Genomic DNA, 22,570 nt, shown 5'->3' with positions numbered 1-22,570 from the left:
AAGTGGTGAAGGAAGTAGTCAAGGCGAGCTGTGCGGAGTATGGGAACTGTTTATGACGATTAGATTAAGGTATTTGCAATCCTAAAATGCTATGGGAAGGGAGGGAAACAGGTCCGCGACGTAGGAAGTGGTGAAGGAAGTAGTCAAAGCGAGTTGTCTGGAGTGTGGGAACTGTTTATGACGATTAGATTGAGGTATTTGCAATCCTAAAATGCTATGGGAAGGGAGGGAAACAGATCCGCGACGTAGTACGTGGTGAAGGAAGTAGTCAAGGAGAGCTGTCCGGAGTGTGGGAACTATGACGATTAGATTAAGGTATTTGCATTCCTAAAATGCTATGGGAAGGGAGAGAAACAGGTCCGTGACGTAGGAAGTGGTGAAGGCAGTAGTCAAGGCGAGTAGTCCGGAGTGTGGGATCTGTTTATGACGATTAGATTAAGGTATCTGCAGTTCTTAAAATGCTATAGGAAGGGAAGGAAACAGGTCCGCGACGTAGGAAATGGTGAAGGAAGTAGTTAAAAGGCGAGCAGTCCGGAGTGTGGAAACTGTTTATTACGATAAGATTGAGGTATTTGCAATCCTAAAATGCTATGGGAAGGGAGGGAAACAGGTCCGCGACGTATGAAGTGGTGAAGGAAGTAGTCAAGGCGAGCTGTGCGGAGTGTGGGAACTGTTTATGACGATTAGATTAAGGTATTTGCAATCCTAAAATGCTATGGGAAGGGAGGGAAACAGGTCCGCGACGTAGGAAGTGGTGAAGGAAGTAGTCAAAGCGAGTTGTCCGGAGTGTGGGAACTGTTTATGACGATTAGATTGAGGTATTTGCAATCCTAAAATGCTATGGGAAGGGAGGGAAACAGGTCCAAGACGTAGGAAATGGTGTAGGACGTAGTAAAGGCGAGCCGTGTGGAGTTTGGGAATAGATTTATGTATCTCCAATACTAAGACTGCTTTCAGAGTGAACTAATGACTTTTTCCGAGCAATGCTCGGTACCCAGGTACTTCATATTTAAAGGGAATTACAGAGTTTAGTCAGCTGTTTCAACCTTACAAGTTGGTTGTATGATATGCAATAGCATTAAACAGTTATAAGGTTTCCCAACAGGGTGCAGCATTATTTTTTTTTTTATATATCATGACAACAGCTAGTTTGAACAAAGCAGCAACAAAAGCTGTGATACACATTGAAAACTGTCAAAGTAGGATTGTTTACAGTTAGGTTTGAGTTTTTAATTTAATGAATAAATGCTAATTGAAGTTATACTCTAACTTAGCGTTTGCAATGGGGGAGGACACAGTTTGATAAAATTAGCTTCTTTAAATTTACGGTATACTTAGTATTACACATCTACCATAGCAATTATGTTCTACCACTTCACCTAAACAATAGATAAAAATAAATTATAAACAATTCGCAAAATATCTCAAATTATTCATGCAATTAAAAACATACAAATTTAAACGACCCTACTTTGACAGTTCTCATTGCCTATCACAGCTTTTTGTGGCTGGTTAGTTCAATTTGCTGTTTTCATAAATGCAAAACAATAATAGTGTTGTACCCTGTTGGTAAATCTTGTAACTCTTTAATACTTCTGCATATAATAGAACAAACTTTGTTAGTTGAAACATCAGACTAAATACTTTAATTCCCTTTAAATATGAATATTCATAAGGTTAACATGGGGAACTACAGAACCACTGGGGCGGAGCCCGAAACGAGTTTTGAGATAAGAATATGCCTATATGTTAATCGGGAATATGATCTATCATCATGCCAAATTTCAGCCCAATCCGTCCAGTGGTTAATGCGTGATTGAACTTCAAACAAACAAACACACACACAAACTTTCACATTTATAATATTAGTAAGATTTAAATATCATTAATATTAATGAGTACTTAGGTTTGCTGCTACAGGGAAGAAAATAAGGGGTTTTTATGGAAATATTGATAAATGAAATGATGAAAAAATATTTTATAACTATCATAATCGGCAATTAAGACATAGTTTTAATAGACCAATGGAAAGCTTGAAAGCTATTAGAAGGTCTACATTTAGTTTTGAATACCTTCTAGATTTCAAGTAAAACCCTGACTAAAATAAAATCTCCTGTACAACTTGAGTCTGGAAAGTAATTATCTCGCTAAAATGTTACTCGCTAATAAGTAGGGGTACTACCGAATGTAAATTTGGTGTAACCAACTGCCAACATTGAATGAGTCCCTCACGAATCCATGGTGAAAAGTGAAACCTCTTTGAGTGCCGTGAGAATTGTGACTAGAGACAAAACTTCTCACAGAATTTAATCGCAATTAACAGTATAACAGTACCCTACCGTTGGTATTATTAATTTTTATTGTTCATAAAAAAAATAAAATAAAATACAAAATCGTTCAATTTTTGTTTCGATTAACCTCTACAAAATCGAAACTACAGCGGCAATAATTATGTTGCCAAATTATTTGTAAAACACGTTACTAACGGTTTTAAGACATTTCCAAGTGAAAGCCGAAGCCGTAGACGTAGCAGTTGTCTCGGTCTAATAGAACGCGCCGTGCATTCCAAAAGTTAACAAAAGTTTTATCATCATATTTTTTTCTTCGTGGGTTTTTCGATATCTGAATTTTAACGGTTTAGCAATCAAAATCTGGAACAAACTGCATTGCTGTGTTTTGGAGTGGAATACAGTACTGTATATCAATCATCATCGCCAGCCCGTGAAACCGTAAAGTATTGTTTTTCTCAGCCCAATATAAAACGCCGTGTATTGTAATGGAAATAATTGTCTTGGGAAACAAGTTTAAGCTACTGAACCATATAAAACAACAGTATATGTGTTGCAATTTCCATGTGGTTGGAAATGGCAATCTTTATTTTAATAGTTATTTGTTAATATCAATATTGGTTATTAATAGACTGTATATTAGAGAGAAAATGGACCATTAAAAATTGTCTGTGATATTAATTAATCATTAATCAATGCTATGGCTCACTTATAGTTTTAATTAGGTTGCTTGGTTGTTATAGGTAGGTTGTTGTTTGGTTAACCATGTTATTATATTTATTATTCAATATGTTTGATATTTGGTTAACTAAGGTTGTTCTGCAAAACGACTATCTTCAGTGAAAAGTTGTATTTATAAAAGGATTGATATATTTCAAACAGGACCCAGATTATACAGACGAATGAAAAATAGCCTTGAAGCCAAAACTTATTGCTTCAAAGTCAATAGGCTTTACTCGTAAAGTGTGGCTTTTGTTAGGGATTTGCAAAGAGTGGTCTATACCTGTCTCAACCACCCGCTTTCCCGCGGTTTTCTCTTCCTGTACCCGCCAATAATTCACCGACGTTTCGCCCGCACTGCGCGCGGCGTCGTCAGGGCAGCGGTCACCACAGAGGCTATTTGTTAGTCTGCCCCAGTTCATCGACGCGTGCCCCATTTGACTACTCGTACTACTTATTTCTATCATCTCAGGTGTTTTAACATGATACTGGGCAAATTTTTCGCAAGGTTCCCTTTTCTAAGAAACACTTTTTTTTTAGTTATGTTTAAATTACTGGTTTACTATTGCATTGAACTGTGAAATTAACACCACAGTATAGTTTAAAGACAATTATTAATCTCAAACCATGATATATCATCATAAATATTACACAATTCATTTTCTTTTTTTCTATGATAGTTGATGAAAACATAAAAGACAGCAGTTAGTATAAGTTGTCCTTCCAATTTTGAAATTATGAAAAAATCGTGTAAAATAAAAATAATAAATTTTACAGAATTGCACTACGTTGTTAGCTCTAGTCAATATTATTTTATAAAAAAACTGTCACCCCTTCAACATGAAAGTGAAATGTCAAGACCACAACATCGTACCATCGGAACCAATTGTAAACCTTGAATTACAAGGTATATTATTAAGAATATATTACGCTTGAGTTAAGTTGGTTAGTTCGATTGAGATTATGTTAACCAATAATTCCGATAAAATTATAGACTGTGTTACACTTCCAGTTTGGAATTTTTAGAAAATCCGCGCTTAATAAAGAAAACTTATTTTACTCAATGAACTGTTAAGTACAACCACAGAATAATATCTAAGGTTAGGTCTTTATTCTGTGCTACAGCAGAGATTCTTTTCAGAGGAGACTCTATAAGAAAGGTATCTTTCTCAACACCATGATTTTAACAAGGTAATGAAATGTATACATTACATTTGTACTTCACAGTACCTATAGTGTGTCTGTATCGAATGATAGTCTTTAGCCCACTAGATAACAATTTCCCATGATACTCGCCCTACTTTTCCATTTCCCGGATGACTAAGCATGTCTGATCTTACCGTAGAAGTGTGGTAGTGTCGTCTACAAATCCCTAGTTCCGGAATCCGCCATGATTTAATAGGTTTAGTTATGATCCGTAACTAAGTTAACATGTATTCTGACCTACTTGGGTGATCACCCGATGAAATTACCATTGACGAAATTACCCTGGAGACACTTAAAAATCCCTCATTGTTAAGTTGAATTACCTTTTATACCAAGTCCTAGAACAAAATGTCAACGTGCTTGACAATATCCATTCACTAGAGTCTTATGAGTCTTGATTTTTTGAATACTTGTACTGTGTAATAATTAACAGTTTTTACATTAAAATGTAGAATTTGTTTTCTCTTATCATATTATATTGTTTGTTTATTAGAATGCATAAAGTAATAGATAAATGGTTCTAATTTATATACTTGATTTAAAGTTTATTCATAAAGTCATTGTCCATGAAAAAAATATTCATTCTATGAGAATGATCTAATAAAAATATACAAGCTGCTATACCCGTGCTTTGCAACGGGAAGAAAATGTGACCGAGAGAGCTATAAAGTGGTGATGATGCGTGTTTTAAAATACAGCAACTCTATGACTTAGTTTTAAAATATAAACTGATTTAAAAGCGTAAACCTACTTACTTTCAAACCCCTACTTTTGATTAGATCCATAAGAATATGACAACATACCTTAGTGTAGCAATAGCATCAAATGCTTCATATTGATGCTTCATGAATGACATTTTTGACCATAATTCTTAAATTTTAGTCAAGCCTCTTCATATGTAGCTTACTACATAAATTAAAAAAATGAAACTTTTAGCAATACTTTACAAAACGTATACAACCTCACTTTAAAACCAAACATAACCCTCCTCAATCTACATAAAGAGTCACAAACATATTTTTCAAGTAAATAAATAAACACTAGTTCCTTGTACTGACCAGCTGTTTCATTAACTAAATTAAATTAACCATTTTAACATTGGAAGCATGCCAGGCGTAGCCCTTTGGAAATCAGCCTGTGGGGCAGAGCCCTTAGGAAATTCGTCCATATCAATACTTTTCGGCAAATCTACACAATCTAAGCTTCATTTTGATGTGCCATATGCCTATATTTTTATTTGGTAAATTACCTTAACCGTTTACATAAAATTTGATTGAATCACTTTAATAATATAATAGGTTTTTATAAGTATTTTCTATCATTAAAAATCAGTAGTTCCAATATTGTTTATGTTTTTATTATATGTTTGAGACTCCAAATAATCAGTCAATTGTAGGCTTTAATTTGAGCTATTAGTCGATCGAATCGGCAAAGTTCAAGATACTTACTCAATACTAATCAATAAAAAATCATAAATTTGATTATTTCTCGGATATGATATTTCAGCATGGGTCCTCTAGTATATTTTTAAACGATTGCTTATACTAGATAGATGAGTGCACTGCTTGTATCTGGTATTATAAACAAAAGTATGGAGGGTACAGCATAAAATTCATCTAAAAAAAATAGACCAAAGCGCACTCAAACATAGCTTTCATGAAACATACTAAACATATCTCAGATTTGACAAATCAATGAGGTCTGCTTCAGTATCCCAAGATAAGTGGGAAGTATTTGTTTACTTACAAACAAGTAGTAGTACTTGTCTTTGCTATTACGTCATATGGAAAACTACGTCACTGGCACTAACGGTGAAGCATCAAGGAGGTTTAAACGAAAGTGATATGGGTCCGGTACTTGGGTCTTGGACTGGCTATACCGTTACTGCTACTACCCTTGGTGCAAACATCTACTCATTAGCTTAGTCTACTACTCAGGCTGAAAACATCCGCTACATTCCTATCAGCACCTTCAAGAAGACCCGGCGTTGCAGTCTCCGAAGGCGAATCAAATTTTGATTCGCTTTGATTCTAATATAAATATATCGTGTCAGATATAACAGTACTTGAAATCTATTGACGTTTGAATATCGAAGTAGACATCTCTTCCATTTGACCGGCTGTAAATGTATTTTAAAAATTAAACAGTGGTTGAATGAGCTTACAGATTATTGTAGAATTGGAAATTATTATATCTAACTTGAGTTTTTTATAGGTGATGTGACCAGAAAGATTCTATAGTTTACAAAAAGTTGTCCTTCCAGTTTCGCTTGATTAACTGTTGGCATATTAGACAAAAAATAATAATTTACATCAGCATAATATGTCAATGGATCAATGCTACGTCCATTTTCATTATAGACCTGGCTAACACAAAAAAAATACAATATCTCGTTCTTTCCATAAAAAAGTAGTTTTTACACAACAAAGATGAAAACATCCAATATCTAATCAAGGAATATCGATCCAAATCCAATATCTACTTCATAAAAAGTTTGCAGGACCAAGAAGCTAAAAAAAAACATTTGTTTTGGATTCCAAACCGTCCATCGCATAATCAACTTAAATTACATTTTTTCTTCGTCTCAGTACGTTCCACACTTTCGACATTTCCGTCTTTTAGTGAGAAATATAAGCAAAAAATTACAAAATGCAGTTTTTGCATACGACATGTTTACGTCAAAACAACTCAAACAATTTAACTGCATCGCTTCCCGTAACTAATTAAAAATCTCGAACGCAAATTAGCTTGTCCGGAAAGATTCCATCGACCTGTTCCAGTAGGAAGCAGATTTTGCTTGGCAGTTTGTTTGTTTGTGGTCCAGTTTGTGGTATGCAGGTCAACTAGTTTATTAGTTCTGATAGATTCCGATGAGTTGTCTAGCCTATCCTCCGCCTTCTGCCACCTGACAGGCCTCAGGACGCCCAAGGGAGGATTTGACCTAGTCAGAATCGGAAAACCCCCTACCTTTGCTCAGGAGAACTTCCCTAAACAAACAAATAATAAAACAACTAGAGTTAGTCTCAAGTCTTACCTACTTACTTATGCGGATATTTATGAGTATTTTCACAATTAGTAGGCCTATACATCTTTAGGGGATCTTTGAAATAATCTTGCTCTATACTAGATATCACTTGAATTCAAAGGACCGTACGATCGTTACATAACGTTACAATGAGTTATACAGTATTTTGATATAGACATACAAATACTATTTCAAAAACAAAAAAGTTAATTAAAATAATTCAATTTAGCAAAACAGAATACGATACAAATAAGTAAGAAAAAAATGTCATTAGGCAAAAAATGGATCAATCCCCAGAAATATAGTAACTAGTGTTCATTACATGTGTAAATTGATCCAACACGCGAATATTTTACAATAGGCTATAAACCCTGGCTACCTCAGAAAACATTGTTCGAGGTGGGAAGTATTAAATAATTGGGGAGCTATGAGGGGGCAGGGGCGGAGCCCCCCTCCAGGCACGACCGAGCGACCGCGACCACGGGGCTGCAGTTTGTTCGCTTCTCTCGAAACGTTCGGTGTTCGCTCGAAAAGCTTCGTTCGCGTTCGAATCGCGGTAAGTGTTTGAATTACGTAATATATATTTTAACATCATATCGATAAATGAATTATGTTAATTTAAATTCATATTTTTATTTTGGTTTATTTGTATTTATAAGGGGACTTTAAGTAACTAGTTAGTTCATAAATAGATTTTTTATTGGAAATAGTTTTGAGCTAACTATATTACTGAGATTCTTTTCTACTATTCAAATATGATTGTGTACAATAATATTACGAGACTCGTATGAGAACTTCAGTATGGTTTCAAATAACTAAAGCAAAGATCAATTACGTATTTTAATTCTGTATTAGAATATAACATACTATTTAAATATAAAATCTCTCTTCTAAGTTTTGTAAATTTAAATTTTCTAAACGCTCAAGTATGTTTTATTTAATTAGAAGCTAAGCTGACATTTGGAACTGCATTACAGTACTGTATAAGACAATTTAATGATTTTGTACCGCAATTTTTATTTGACAGCGATTAATTTAGCTGTGAATAATCTCAATAGTGTAATTTTAAAAGTAAATGGACAATAAGAGCCATTATTCAATATTAGTGTTTTTTATCTAGAACAACAAATTAACACTTGTGAATGTCAACATGGAAACTTAGAATGCCCATTGGCCAAAGACCTGAGGATAAATTATTTTAAGGCTGAATGAAACAAGTCTTAGAACAGCTTTAATCATGCCAAACTCAAAGATCAAATTATTGTAAATTATAGCACATTTCTTTGCAGTAATCTAATCCATCTATTAGCAACTGGAAACAGCTGATCAATGTTTATGTCCACTTCAGAAACCAAAGCCAAATGGGTATATTTTGTACTTTGTACGCTTCTGGTACGGACGCTCAAAGATTTCCGACGCATCCTCAATTTCCAGACATGATTATCCTCGTACTCATGATCTTCACGCTCTGGTAAAACAGGAAGCGCTACTTTCTTACCATTTCACTTGCTTATTAGAATCAGAGAGGACCAAATGTTTACAAACAACATCCGCTATTAGTGAATGGGAACAGAATACAAATGCATAGATGCAATGCCTGGCTTTAGGTACTTTAAATAATGTGTTAAGGATTTCTGGATGATTTACAAATTTAACATGCTTTACTATATGTGTATTACCCCTAATAGCTCAAGGCAATTTAAAAGTACGTTTGTATACGGTAACGCTAGAGTGTGTCTTGATGTATTACTTTATTCATTTCAAATAAAATATTTTTAAGTTGAATGACCAACTAGAAGATAATTGTGTTAACTACTGCTAACTCCTGATATTATAGCCAAAGGGTTAAACATTCATAGCAAAACTTACCCTAACACTACAAACAATTTAGCTGTTGAGGTCATCAAGTGTTGCATAACATGATATACAAACAAACTCTACTTTAGGATTTACAATAGGATGAGGAGATTACTTGTACCTTTGACTTGGAATAATGCAAGTAGACTTCGAGTTCTAAACTCTCCTGATTCTGTGTGCGTTTCATGTAATGTTTGAGTGTGCCATTACTTACGACACCTCCGGAAAAAACATACCTTATAACTTTCTTCGGCTGAAATATAAGGATGATAAATCTACAAGTTCAATAGTATGTTTAAGCTATGTTATAATGCCCTATGCCAAAATCTTAATAGATATGAAAAACCCCTAGTTAAATTTTGCCCAAGTTATAATGCCATAAAGGTAAAAAGAGTCCATAAACGTTGTTTGGTCGACAATCTCCAAAATGAAATCTCATCAATCTATAATCTAATTTGACCCGAACCTAACCATCAGACTAGTTCGCGGCGTTTAGACCCACTAACACATACTAGAGCAAGGAGGGGCTTAAACAGTTAAGTATCCAAAAACTAGAACCTTCCATTAGCCCCAGGGCATCTCAGACTGTAATTAGCTTTTGGGCTCCAGCCGAACCCATTGGGTCTAAAATGCCGTCCTAGAACTGGACAGCAGTGTTCTTCCACCCCATAAAACTTGGCTTACATTTTCATAAGAGGTCAAAGAACGAAGAATGTTGTTTTGGCGTTTTCCATTTAGACTTTTAGGTTGTGGAGAAATTTGTAGGTTTATTGATTGGGTGGACGGGCATATTAGCGAATTTCCCATATAGGGAATAAGCTGTTACCGTAGTACTCGTGGTAAGACCTGGACGCGGGACCGATTTTTTTTTTCGTTTTGAGGTCCCTAGAGGCCAAAAACACCATCCGTTCAAATTCATATATATATATATATATATATATTTATATATATATATATATTTATATATTTACTAGCTGTGTACCCGTTCTACGCACGGGGATCTTATAATATTCAGTTGAAACCTTCTTATATAAAGAACAGCAGTTGGTTTGCATATTTTAAGATATGCTGGCCAAACTATTATACATAGCTTCATTTTATGTTGTTTTTTGTTGTTCCGGATCGGTATGACAATCAATAAAAGGTTAAATTACCTCTGTGTCTGCCGGTCGATCCTATAACGGTAGGCTTACTTTTATTTTTACTATCTGATCTCGTTTGCATGGCTCAATCACGTCCTGGTTGAAGTTCGTTCGCTACGCTCACTCACCTGTATGTTGGAGCTCGTTCGCTGCGCTCACTTTCCTTCAGGTTAGCTCGTTCGCTACGCTCACTTGCCTTCAGGTTAGCTCGTTCGCTACGCTCACTCGCCTCCAGGTTGCAAATTAGCTGTTGTCATAAATGTAAAAGAAATAATAGTGCTAGTGCTGCACCCTGTTGGTAATCCTTGTAACTTTAATGCTATTGAACATCACAGAACAGAACCAACTTGTTTAATTGAAACAGCTGTTAAGATTCAATAATTTCATTTCTCATAAGGTTAACATGGGCTTCCAGAAATTCCACGTCAAAAATCGACAAAAACTTGATTTTCAAGGGTTTACTGTTAAATATCTAACTGTCTCATATTCGATGAAATACGTCTAAAACCATCTCATATATGTATAGTATTTGGAAAATAAGTTTCAGGCGGGACAGTGCTATAGTTATTGAGGAGTAGTTGTAATAAAGTGCGTATTTTAGCGTTACCAAGAGAATGACAGATAGACAGACAGACAGACAGACAGACAGACAGACAGAAATTGAGATAAGGTTTGATTCGGTTTCTCTGACCTATGAAATGTAAAAATAACCAAAAAGTTCATTATTCTAAGCAATGTACAGACAAAACTCTAATTTTATTTATATAGATATATATATATATGTGTGTCCGTTAGCACGATAACTCGATCAAAAATGATCCGATTTTGATGAAATTTGGTACAAACGTGTAAACCTACGTTTATTCGAACGAGTTCGCGATCCAGCATGATCGGACCATGGGAACGGGGGTTTACGGGGGGTTTTATGGGGTAAAAATAGGTTTTTCCCATTTTTGACCCCAAAAACATAAAATTTAGCAATTTCTTTCCAAACCATTTTGTAAAGCTTAAAAAAACAAATAATTTAGTATATTGAAGCGTTATTATGCGCCTAATGGTTACCGAGAAAATTAAAAAAAAAAATTGTAAATTTAAAATTCCCATGTTATTCTTATGGAGAATAAGTAAACTGTTGTAGTTTGCTTGTTTATGAACATATTTTGATCAAATTTGGAAAATGTTTTTATTTCCTACTAACTACTAACATTTTACAAAAAAAAAACAAAAAAAAACAGTTTTACCCTCCCTGATGCAGCAAACCTAAGTACTTGCTAAACTAATTCTATTTAAATCGGGAAATGTTATATTTTAAGTAGACATTTCACTATTTCAGTGTAAATCCAATCAGCCAAATGGAAATTTGCTTAGTCTGCAGGTTTGCTGCGGCGGGGGTATGTTGTAATATATGAACGTTACCAGTTCCATCTTCAGAATTTGGATTTTATTCAGTTACTGTCGTTAGAATGTCAATCAGCAATACCAGGTTGGAATAAGTTAAAAAACAATTGTTTATACAGTTCCTTTACAAAAATAAAAACAACGAAACAGTTAAAGAGGTTCTATGTAATTAACAACCACTGAAAAAGACCGAATAAACATTACACGCAATTTAACAATAACAACAGTTTCAGGAAAAGATCAACTTGTCATGCAGGCAAGGAAGAAAATTCAGATATTTCAATTAAAGAGTAGAAAGTGTTGTTGCGGGAAGACGTGTATGGCACATTGACCTGCTTACCTCGACCACAGCCTCCATAACTTGTGTCAATGCCACTGTGACGATCACAATGTGGCTACGAGATCTAGAAGGCCGTCGCAGACTGTTCAACCAATGGCATAACACAAACACAGTGGCCCAATGACCGAATGCCAAAGTCACGGTCAAAGAAGATCACTCCACGCCGATTCGTTCACCCAGATTAAAACGCTTGTTGTCGTCATCGTGTGAAATCTGTTTTGACTACTTTAACTCACGGCTGGATCTAACGTTTAATATTTATAGATGTTCATATGATTTCTCATCAGTCAGATTGTTTTTAACAATCTGACTAATTTGTTGTTCATTGAATTTGTTTCATCCCTTTCTGAGTCGTTCAAGACCATCTGTAGTAAACCGACTTCATCATACAGTCTCTACACCATGCTGTAAATTGTACCAACGGACACAAAATAATTTCAAACATTGCTACTCTTTCATTACGTTTACAAGAAACCAGCAATGCATTATAAAAATCCAAATTGAATCTAAACAATCTTCCACAGCACTTTGAGGTGCGCTTAATTGATGGTGAATGGGCTTAGACACCTTGGATTTTAGAAAACCTACCCGAATCCAGCCAATTAGAAGATCATAAACTGAATCCAGGCTCCCATTTCAAAAACATCTCGAGACAAATTCCTCGTTTGCTGTGCCACTATCCGAGAAGACACCACATCTTTCATCGGGTATTTCGCAGAATCATCAGTGATCTAAGAGATTCCGTTGATTATGAGAAACTAATCTCCGTCTGGTGGTTGTGAGCTGGATGGGTTTGCTGGTTTGCTTGTACCGTTATTGTAATGCGATGGTTCTCACTAGAGGATCATGTGCAGGCGACATTCCATCTGTCCGGAACTGGTTTGACTCTGGCCATGACGGTTTGTTAACTGGACTTGGACCTCTGCGATTATTGCTCTCATAATTCCTTGAAGTGTAGAGCTCCACGCAACTACATAGCTAGGAATCACACGAGAATTTTGATGCAATGAGATACTTGAATTGCGATGGTAAGGTTCGATTGATCTTCTGGGGTTGTTACTCTCTGTATAATTCTCCAAATTCAGAGTTCCCTTCCGAAGCGTAGACTTCAAAACGAGAATTTAGATGTGAATAGATACAATAAGACCTTGACGGCAAAGGTTTTATTATTATAGTTCCTTACCTTACAATTATTTATCTTCACAAAAGTCCTTGAAATGCAGAATTCTACTTCCAAGCTAGGACTACAGCAAGGAAAATTTTCAATGTGAATAGATGCAAAAGAACTTCGAGGGCAGGGGTTAAATTATATTTCTTTTCGGCTATAGCACTCCTCATAATATATCTCAAAATATCTTAAAGTAAAGAATTACACTGGGTAACGAAGAATTTTACCATAGTTTTCTACTAACAGGAAATCCAAAGGGATTAATTTTAATAGGTACTTTTAAGAGTCTCCGGCGTCAAAATATATAAAATATTGAAAGTTTATATAAAAATAAAACTCAGAAAAAGAAGAAAAATATACTTAGTAATACAATATTATTAGTGTTCTAAAAATTCTTATAACGTTTTACACCAGTTTTAAAATTATAAATCACGTAATATAACAATGGTCCATATTATTTCCTCCAAACCTGGACATTGTCCTTCATAAGCGCGGGAACAACGGTCTGCAACTCAACATCTCCGTTAGCGCTCTACAAACGACTGTGAAATTCTCAACAAGCAACGCAAAATGAACCTGTCATGTAAAACTAGCGGGGACAGCTCAAAGATTGTTTGACTGAAACAATTTGTGAATGTTCAAGAAGAATGTTAACTAAGCTTGAAGAATCGAAGAAGCTTTTATATAAGCTTGAAGAAATTTGTTCACAGTTTAAAAATAAGAGGCACCAAACACTAAAACACACTTTCTGCCTTAAAGAAATGAAGCCAATTTAATTTAAACTACCGAATCTTTAATTTCGCAAAAATCGAATGAAAATGCTTATCACTCAACATAACTTCATCAATTATCAAACACTCATTCATAGACTGATCCATATTTTCTTGGTTGCTGTGCAATATTTTTTGTGTGTTTAAAGAATGCTACAACAAAGTCAAGAGAACTAATAAAGTTTTTCTTGTTTTGGGCTATAGTTAATAAACCTTCTTGATAGTTTTAACAATGCAAATCCAAGTAAACATGTTAAAGCAGTTTTGACTAATTAAAATCCCCCCCATTATATCATGAGGTTTATGTAGTCATTAACACCAATACAATAGTAAACAAATCGCACCCACTCAAACAAAATGAACATAATATTTTCCAAAACCACTTCTATAACTTCAGTAGGAGGACGCCAAAACGAATACTTCTTGCACGTTTATACTGCAAATTTCCATGTACTATCCTTTAGGACGGGAATGTGAAAAAGGGTTTGGGCGTTTTTATGTGGTAACCTGTAAAGGAAAATAAGGCTTCATGAAAACTCATAGCTTATTAAAAAGATTCTGACAAATAAAATTCTTGTGGGATGTTTTATACGTCCAATTCCTGAATCTTCATTGTAGGAAAACATTAAAAAATACGTGTTACATAACATTTATTACAATATTACACCAAAAGATGAACTTTAGTTTTTTTGGGATTATTATTTTGCATCACGATTAGTCAAAACACTAAATTAACTTCAAACAAAATTATGGTATGAATTTGAGATTCTAAAAAAACGTTAACTTTGTAAAAAAATTAATTTTGTATGCTAATTGAAGAAGAACCATAATGAAGATTTTCAACGGACCAAACACTAATTAAGCTTCCATGTGAAAGTGCTAATTGTAATTCAATTTACGTTTTCAGCATCCTTTTGTCTGACCAAACAATAAACCTTGCCCTTGGTGATTTGAATGTGTACGATGTGTGTCGCTTTCTTGATTAGCACATGCCAAAATGATTCTAAATATGAATATTCAGGATGGCAAGGATCGAACAATGCAACCTTCAACTTGAGTGACTGACCACAAGAAGAGGTCGTTCACACCCAAGTGTTGGGTATGCCTAAGTGTTTGTCATTCATAAACGCTTGTTGGGCATAAACGTGGTGATTAGGCATGTGTTAAACTTTGTGACTTGGGGAATGTGGCGTTGGAACTTTGTGGTTAGCGGTTGAATACAATGGTTACGGACAATAGTGGAGTTTCCAAGTGTTTACAAGAACTTACACATAATTATACGTGTTTACACTTTTTTATTGTTTACTGAAATTTAAAGTGACGTTGAAAAACCACTGAATTCACATATCATTTGTAATCACCACCCACCTTTAAATTCATAAATGTTCCAAATATTTTAAACTTGTAACATCGAAGTAAATTTAATATTTCTCTTAACACGTTGACAACCGGCTGCAACAATACTTGAGATTGCAAATTGCAACAATGCAAGTATAAAACTCTGGACTATATAACAATTGAATGTTATCGGAAAGCTTATTTACCTCTCATATCCCAACGATTAAAATCAAAGTTTAAGAAAAATCTATTCCAGGTACAGTCCCCAAGAGGCTTTTAAACAAAATCTTACACCTAAAATGTTAGCTCTAGAAAATAAGAATATTCTCGTTTAAACATTTAAGATTTTTCTAATTAAATTCTGAACGAAAAAATACAAAAAGCAGGAAGACAAATTACATTCCGTAGCAACATTTCTTACTCAGAGCCTTAAGCGGGTGGTAATTGGTTACAAGTTGACCGCTTAGCACTGGTCATTGACGGCCTGTCGCTGTCGATCAGTAGAGTTCACGAGAAAGTTCTCTAGTCGCTTCCTTTGGCCAGAAGGGAAGGTGACACACTATCCTCCTTGTTTTCCCTGGTTTCCCTCACTCCATATTCGTCCTTGCCTTGTAGAAAGGATAGTGTACTGTACATTATTGGACTGAAAGTGGAATCCAGATTGAGCCATTGAGTTAATTGACGAGTTTTTTGTGTCTTTGTTCTGTCAGAGAGTCGTGAAGTCTTAGTAGAAAGTAAGGCTACTGAAAACCCAAGCATGGATGGAGAGGAAATGAACATAAGGAAAGAAGAAGAAGAAAATTTGAAAAAGAAATATAGAAGTAACAAAAATGTAGAAAAAATATTAAGAGAGGAAGAAAGAAACACGTAGAAAAATTAAAGAAAAAAAATATATATATACAAAATCCCAAGTTAAAGAGTTACCTGAGTGAAGAAACTGAGATTTTTACAGATCTGGGAAACCGTTACAAACATGTTAATATTATTACAAACAGTTTTGGCACACAAGTCAATACTAATGATCTTAAACAGCGATGTTTAAAGAATAAGGAATCCTAACAACTTTAAAATTACCCCCACCGTAGCAAACCTACAGGCTGCGCGAATTTCAGTTGGTCTGATTGGATTTGTTAAACATTATCAAAAACAAGGCATATTTATTCTCTATTTAAATAACATTAGATTTAACGGATTAGACCTACCTAGGTTGCCATTACAGGGGAGATAAACGCTTTTTTATAAAATGTCAATAGTATAGGATTTAATAAATAAATTTACCAAATATGATTAAAATCAAAATATATGCATAAACAAACAAAAGGAAGCAGTTTTATGTTTAGTCTTAAAAAATAACATGGGAATTTCAAAAGTACAGTTAAGTTTTTAAAATTTCTACGTATCCTTAATTTTACAATAAAGCTCAAATGTACAAAATGATTTGTTATTTAAATACTACACAAAGGATGTGATGAAAATTGAGCATTTCCATGTTTTAAGGGTAAAAATTTCTAAAACAAAATTTTGGAAAATCTTGAAACCCCATAACATTCCGATCAAATTACCTTATCTTTCTGGTTCGTATTTTCAATCAAGTTTATCCAACTCTTCACACGCCAAATTTATACAAAATCGAATGGAAATGACTCGAGTTATCGCGTTAACGAGCACACACACACATACATTCAAACCTTTGAATTAATTGTGTTTTAGGTCTCTGTAGACGTTAAAATGAAAAATTAAATCGGTCCTGGATTTTGGTATTTTCGTGTCGCCTTAGTTAATACTGTAACTACTTACCTATAGTGAAAAATCGCTAAAAAGAGCGAAGATCTCGTCTTATTTTCTATTGTTTTTCACCCAGGGAATGGATTGAAATGGTTCCATCCTTTTTTTTTTACTGTAAATTGGCCTACTTATTTCCAGTTTGGATACATATATTTTCTCCGCTCAACATTTTACTTATCATGCCACTAATTTTGCATAAAATCCTTCCCAAACATAGCTTCACTAATTCCTACTCCATGTTCAATTTTCCTTATATCTCCATATCTGATATTCCATTAGTGAGAAAGTGATCTGGAACAAAGTTTACAGTTAGGTTGTGACACATCAACATTTCACTCGTGAAATTGATACGAAGAACACGGGTTTACGAAAGGATATAGAAAGCTTCAGACGGGGTCCCCCAGAGTAATGTCCAGTCTTCTCGGTTGTGACTTCTTCGGTCCGATTAACATTGGGTAAGCCCTGAAAACATACTGTATGATGCCTCCCTCTTCCTCATGACTGTGTGTTTAAAAAATGTTTGTTGAGAAATCAAATAACTACAATCAACAGACCCAGATTTGTATGAAAGTTGTAGTATATTTGTGGTGAATGCTAGTAGGGTCAAATGAGTTAGGACCAATTTGGTGCACTATTATCTTAAACTATTCGGGGTTATCAAATTTCAATAAATATGAGGAAAATAAACTAATATTAAATAAATATCAAATTTTTGTTCAAACCCAATTTTTTTCAATTATCATCTCCCCAGAATATTTTTTATCTCTATAAATCAAAATATCCTCAGCAAAACTGTGTGTAATATTATATAAATAACATTTCACTTCGTCATTTTGATGCTGGAGCACGTTGGAATTATAGTAAAATTTAAAATCTCTACAAAAAATTGTCAGTAATTTTTACACGGAAGACAACAAGAAATAGACGATCCAGAGGCCATTTAATCATGAAATTGACATCTCTGTACATAGATGTTCACAGCAATGTTTTATTATAAACTACAGTAACCTATGAATATATTGTCCCCAACGTCACCTATTAGCCTGAAAGTCTGATTAAGTTGAGGTGTTAGTTCCAATGATAATCAGGGGTTAGTTCCGATGTAGCACCCAGCGACAGAAGGGAAATGCAGGTTTACTGAACCGAATCATGATCATGGCTGGATGCCCGTGGGGTTTCCGATGACAAGAGCTATAATAGTCATCCGTTGAACCGTTTCAACCGGATCCGTGGGCGTTCAAACTGCCCTGACCTTTCGGAAATCCATCGAAACCCCATATTTTATCATGGCAAGTGTTCAAAATTGAAGCTTGCAGCTGCTTCGTCTCCAGAAGATATCTTCGTGGAAAAGACTTGTACTAATGTACATAATTGTATTTTTTTAAATTATATTCTACGTTCACTGGAACACCAATCCACACACTGCTTTGTATACTTTCGTAAACTTGAATTCATAATGGGATTGATTAAAATTAAATAAAACAACGGCAACACACGATAATAAATTTCTACGTGGTGTGTATTGAACAGAGTTTTCAATGGAGATTCTGAAGGGATGTATACACCATTAAAAGAAGGACGTAAATAATTATTGATGGTCAATTGCCCAGGATAGGTTTGCATTTGCAAGAAAGCACTTTGGGTCCATGTGAGTGCATAGCTCAACTAACAACTGAAACAACATAGTTTTAAATAAGGGTTATCCAGAGATGTGTAGTGGTCAGTTTTCAGTGTCCATCTAGCCCATAACAGGTGTAGATGGACACACGATGAGCAATTCTACACGACTAACAAAGTTTTTGAAGGAGTTTCTCAAGAGGATGGTCAGTTATGCCCAGGATAGGTCTACAAGGAAGCACTGTGGGCTCCGTGTGTGCATAGCTCGGAGGCCGTTATATGGGACTGACGCAACAGGAATGCCCGTACCGTTACCTGCCTCTTGTGTGGGAGGTAACGACAGGTTCGGCCATTTCTTCCGGTCATTTCAACGTTGCCCTTGAGACAAATTTGAACACCTTTGTGAGGCCACAATGGTAGACTAATGATCTGGGGCTCTACAGACTCCAGGGCCGCAACAGTGCTTGAGGTCAGGGCAGTTTGACCTTTTGATGGCACCGAGGCTTTGTAGGTTGGGGTATTGTATTTAGATAGACTTCTTGATTGATTTCACCCGAGTTCATCATTGAGCGTTGAATTGATTTGATGAATGGAGTTGAGGTTAAGATGCACAGTTGAATGATCTAATTGATTTTTCGGGGTTTATAAAATCAAGACCACGTGACTTGGCAGGTTTTTTTTTATAATTCCATTGTTCACACTACTAGGAGGTCACGAATTGTGGATATTTATAGGGATGCAATGTGGATGCGATGCTCCCTGGTGTGGATTAACGTCCGCACTAGTGAGTACTACGACTATCCGCAGTACTATCCTAATAATTAGACCAATTTGTTAATTACGAGGAAAAAATGTGGTTCGGATTCCACAATAAACTGTAGGTCCCTTAGTTGCCATTAGCTGAATGGGCTATTAATTAACAGCTGTGTCTAAGGAACATGTCGGCCTTAGTCACTAACAAGACTACAAGATCGCGCCACTCATCCTACACTCATCCTTCACTCATATTTGGGTTAAAATACGCACATAGTGGCGTCCCCATCTTAAATAATTGATAATTGATAATTGAATTGATAATTGGAACAATAGAAATAAAAACTATTATTTACTTGTTTTTGCAGGTGATTTTTTACGTTTGTACTATTTGCCAAAGATATAGATACGTTTGCAAGTGAAACCATCAACAGAGTACAAACTACCGCCAATGTTTCACGGTAAATTTGTATTCTGGTCATATTGTCTACGGAACAAGGTAGCTCAGTGGTACCGTTTTGCGATGATAAGCCAGACACAGATGATTTTCGTTATCATAGTAGTCACCATTGCCTATCTGACTGAACCGTAACGGTTCTTCCGTGTCTTTCTAACTTGCATATGGTGACAGGCGGTCGAAATTATTTGTTTAATACCAAGCTAATATGTTTTATCTTTTGCTTTTATCTTGTTTTAGGCCTTTTCCAGGAATATACTTACCGCAAGTTATTTTATCCTTTATCTCCTCACTGGCCGCATAGGAACCCCACTGGGTGTGATAGAGCCACTATCAGACCTCTCAAGGTGATGCTTTCTACCAGTCTAGTCATCAAGGACCCTTTCTAAAAGTCTCGAGCTCTTTTATTTATGGTGAAAGCTTAATTCGAATGGAATATTTTCTTTGGGTGACCATATTTTACAAATTACGTCGTACCGTAGAGAGAAACTTTTTGTTTCCATGGGCTATTTGATGTGATATGACTTTTGCACATTTTTGTGATTTGGTCATACAACAATATTCCAGCCGAAAGTGCAATAAAAACTGCTACTCCTATAATAAAGAATCGAAAAGAAAAACATACACTAGGATAATCTTTCACACATAGTTGCTTAGTCCTTGGTTTGGTATGATTCAGTAGTTCCAGAATGTTTTAAATCAATGCTGTTATGTAACAAAATGCATCAAATTTGTTATTTGACTGATAAGGAAACAAGCTCTGTTACATTAGGTAGGGGATTTAAGTGAACTTAATATCTCAATCATTCCATTTTTTATTTCGGGTGCTGAACCAAAACATCGTCGACAGAGTTATATCATAGAGTTTACTATAACCATTCAATGTTATACCATTCAATGTTTGTCTACTCCTTTAGACATATTGTATTACTAAAACTGGACGTAAAATATGCCATGGCTAGGTAAAAATACTAAGCATTTGCAGTTTCACACGATTGAAAATACTGTGTACTAAAAATCAAACTTTGTTTGGTGGTACAGTACCAAACTCTGTTTTATAAATTCTACAATTTGCATAAACTTTAACATGAAAATGTAATGTATACTGTACGATAGTGTGTATTTAGTCATATTAATTTCAAAAGAAACCGCGATGCTGTACTACGAAAGAAAAATCATCAAAATTATACAATTTGTAGTTAGATGCTCTGAAATGCATTATTGATACGACAACTATGCGGAACACACCAATCAGTAGGTGGACACGAATGGATAGTTTAGTAAGAAAGTAAGGAGAAGATTCGTAATTACTATGTAATATCCAGAGCTGGACAGTGGGTGCATAACTAGGGCTACTTTCTATCGGTTACCTAACTCGAAGCTCAGGAGCAACCGGAGTCTGAGTGTGCGTGTATCAGCGCATGTGTGTGAGAGGTCAAAAGAACAGAAATTGTAAGAAAAAGGGATGCTGTAAGGTGCTATTAAAGAACATGTTAAATATTCGAGTTAAAAGCTTGAAACTGAACGTCTAATACTGATGATTTCCTTCTAAATTTGTCAAAATACTACATCAAGTTTATTGAAGATATTCTTATATATATTAGAAAATATTTATCCTTAGAACAATATCAAAACCACAAAGTTCGAGAAGTTTAACTATAATTTCTTTAAATAGCTTGGATCGTAGGATATCAATTTGAGGTACCTATGTTAAAGCAATTCAGAACTTTCAACAATGTAACAAATCAGCTGTTCCAGAATCTATTAAGGAATTTATGGCTTATTCGAATCTAAGTACTGTAATTTTAAAATTCCTACTAACAAACCGCACTGAAAGTCGAAGGGGAACAGTTGTGTAAGTATCGCATGATACACGATTCTCGGTAGATTATGTCGTCTATGTAGGATTTAAGTAATGAGCAGGCAGTCCTAGGGTGGTCTAGTGTGTAGTGGACAGCTGTTACATAATGTAATGAACAACTAAAGTGTCGTCTGTCTTGGGAAACCAGAGAGAAATGTACGGTAAATCATTATAGATCATGTTGGTAAACATGTAAGGGATGGCATTTTTGCAAAGAGATTAATGGAGTGTATAGATTTGATCACTGGTAATGCATTTTAGGGATAAGGTATTTTGTTTAGAGTATGTTTGATTTTTGCAAAATTTTACTAAGAATCAGAACTAGGCTTACCACATTAAATTAAATTAAACTACAAAAACCTGCTATTTTAAAGATGCATTGTTTTTTTTATTTTCTCGGGTTTAGTATTGTTGACTAGTACTTTAATCCATACGTTTGTAATACCAATCACTTGAAAACGGTCCATTAGACAAAATTTTAAATAGAGGTATAGAAGGCAGAAGTTAGAGGGTTGAACACAGAAGATGCAAACAATTGCCTCAACCATATTTGTGAAGTGGAGATTTCATCGCTGGGTTTGACTGAAGTTGCTGAACGCCATTGGTTGTTGGGTCCTCAGATAACTTAAGTCATCCTTGCATACATTTGAAAATATAAGGTAGAATAGAAGGTACAGCAGAAGTTGTTTCCACCATAAAATCAAGGCGACTGAAATGCATGAACGCCAAAATACCGTGTGATATTATTGGGTCCTAGACGATTTAACAACCTATTTATCCTAAAGTTTGACTATACAATACTCCCTACCGAGTTTTACAGCAATATCAAATTATATTTATACTGG

At 35.1% G+C, this 22,570-nt stretch overlaps 1 protein-coding gene across 2 annotated transcripts in view; it reads left to right on the top strand.

Annotated features, from left to right (window-relative positions):
* Positions 1-22,570, top strand: part of LOC128985874 (mucin-5AC-like) — a 78,185-nt gene that overhangs the window by 31,408 nt on the left and 24,207 nt on the right. The window contains exon 1 of one of the 2 annotated variants that reach the window (XM_054405828.1): positions 7,746-7,795. The exons of the other annotated variant lie outside the window; for it this stretch is intronic. The gene's annotated coding sequence lies outside the window, so the exon portion shown is untranslated. Of the gene's footprint in view, positions 1-7,745; positions 7,796-22,570 lie in introns of those variants that run through there. 2 annotated transcript variants of the gene reach the window in all.

The sequence above is a fragment of the Macrosteles quadrilineatus genome, unplaced genomic scaffold (genome assembly GCF_028750875.1).
Source record: "Macrosteles quadrilineatus isolate MER2022 unplaced genomic scaffold, UCM_ALF_1.0 Scaffold_2__2_contigs__length_208266976, whole genome shotgun sequence".
NCBI lineage: Eukaryota > Metazoa > Arthropoda > Insecta > Hemiptera > Cicadellidae > Macrosteles > Macrosteles quadrilineatus.
Note: the sequence above shows the minus strand (reverse complement) of the source record. Positions and strands in the feature narration are given on the sequence as shown.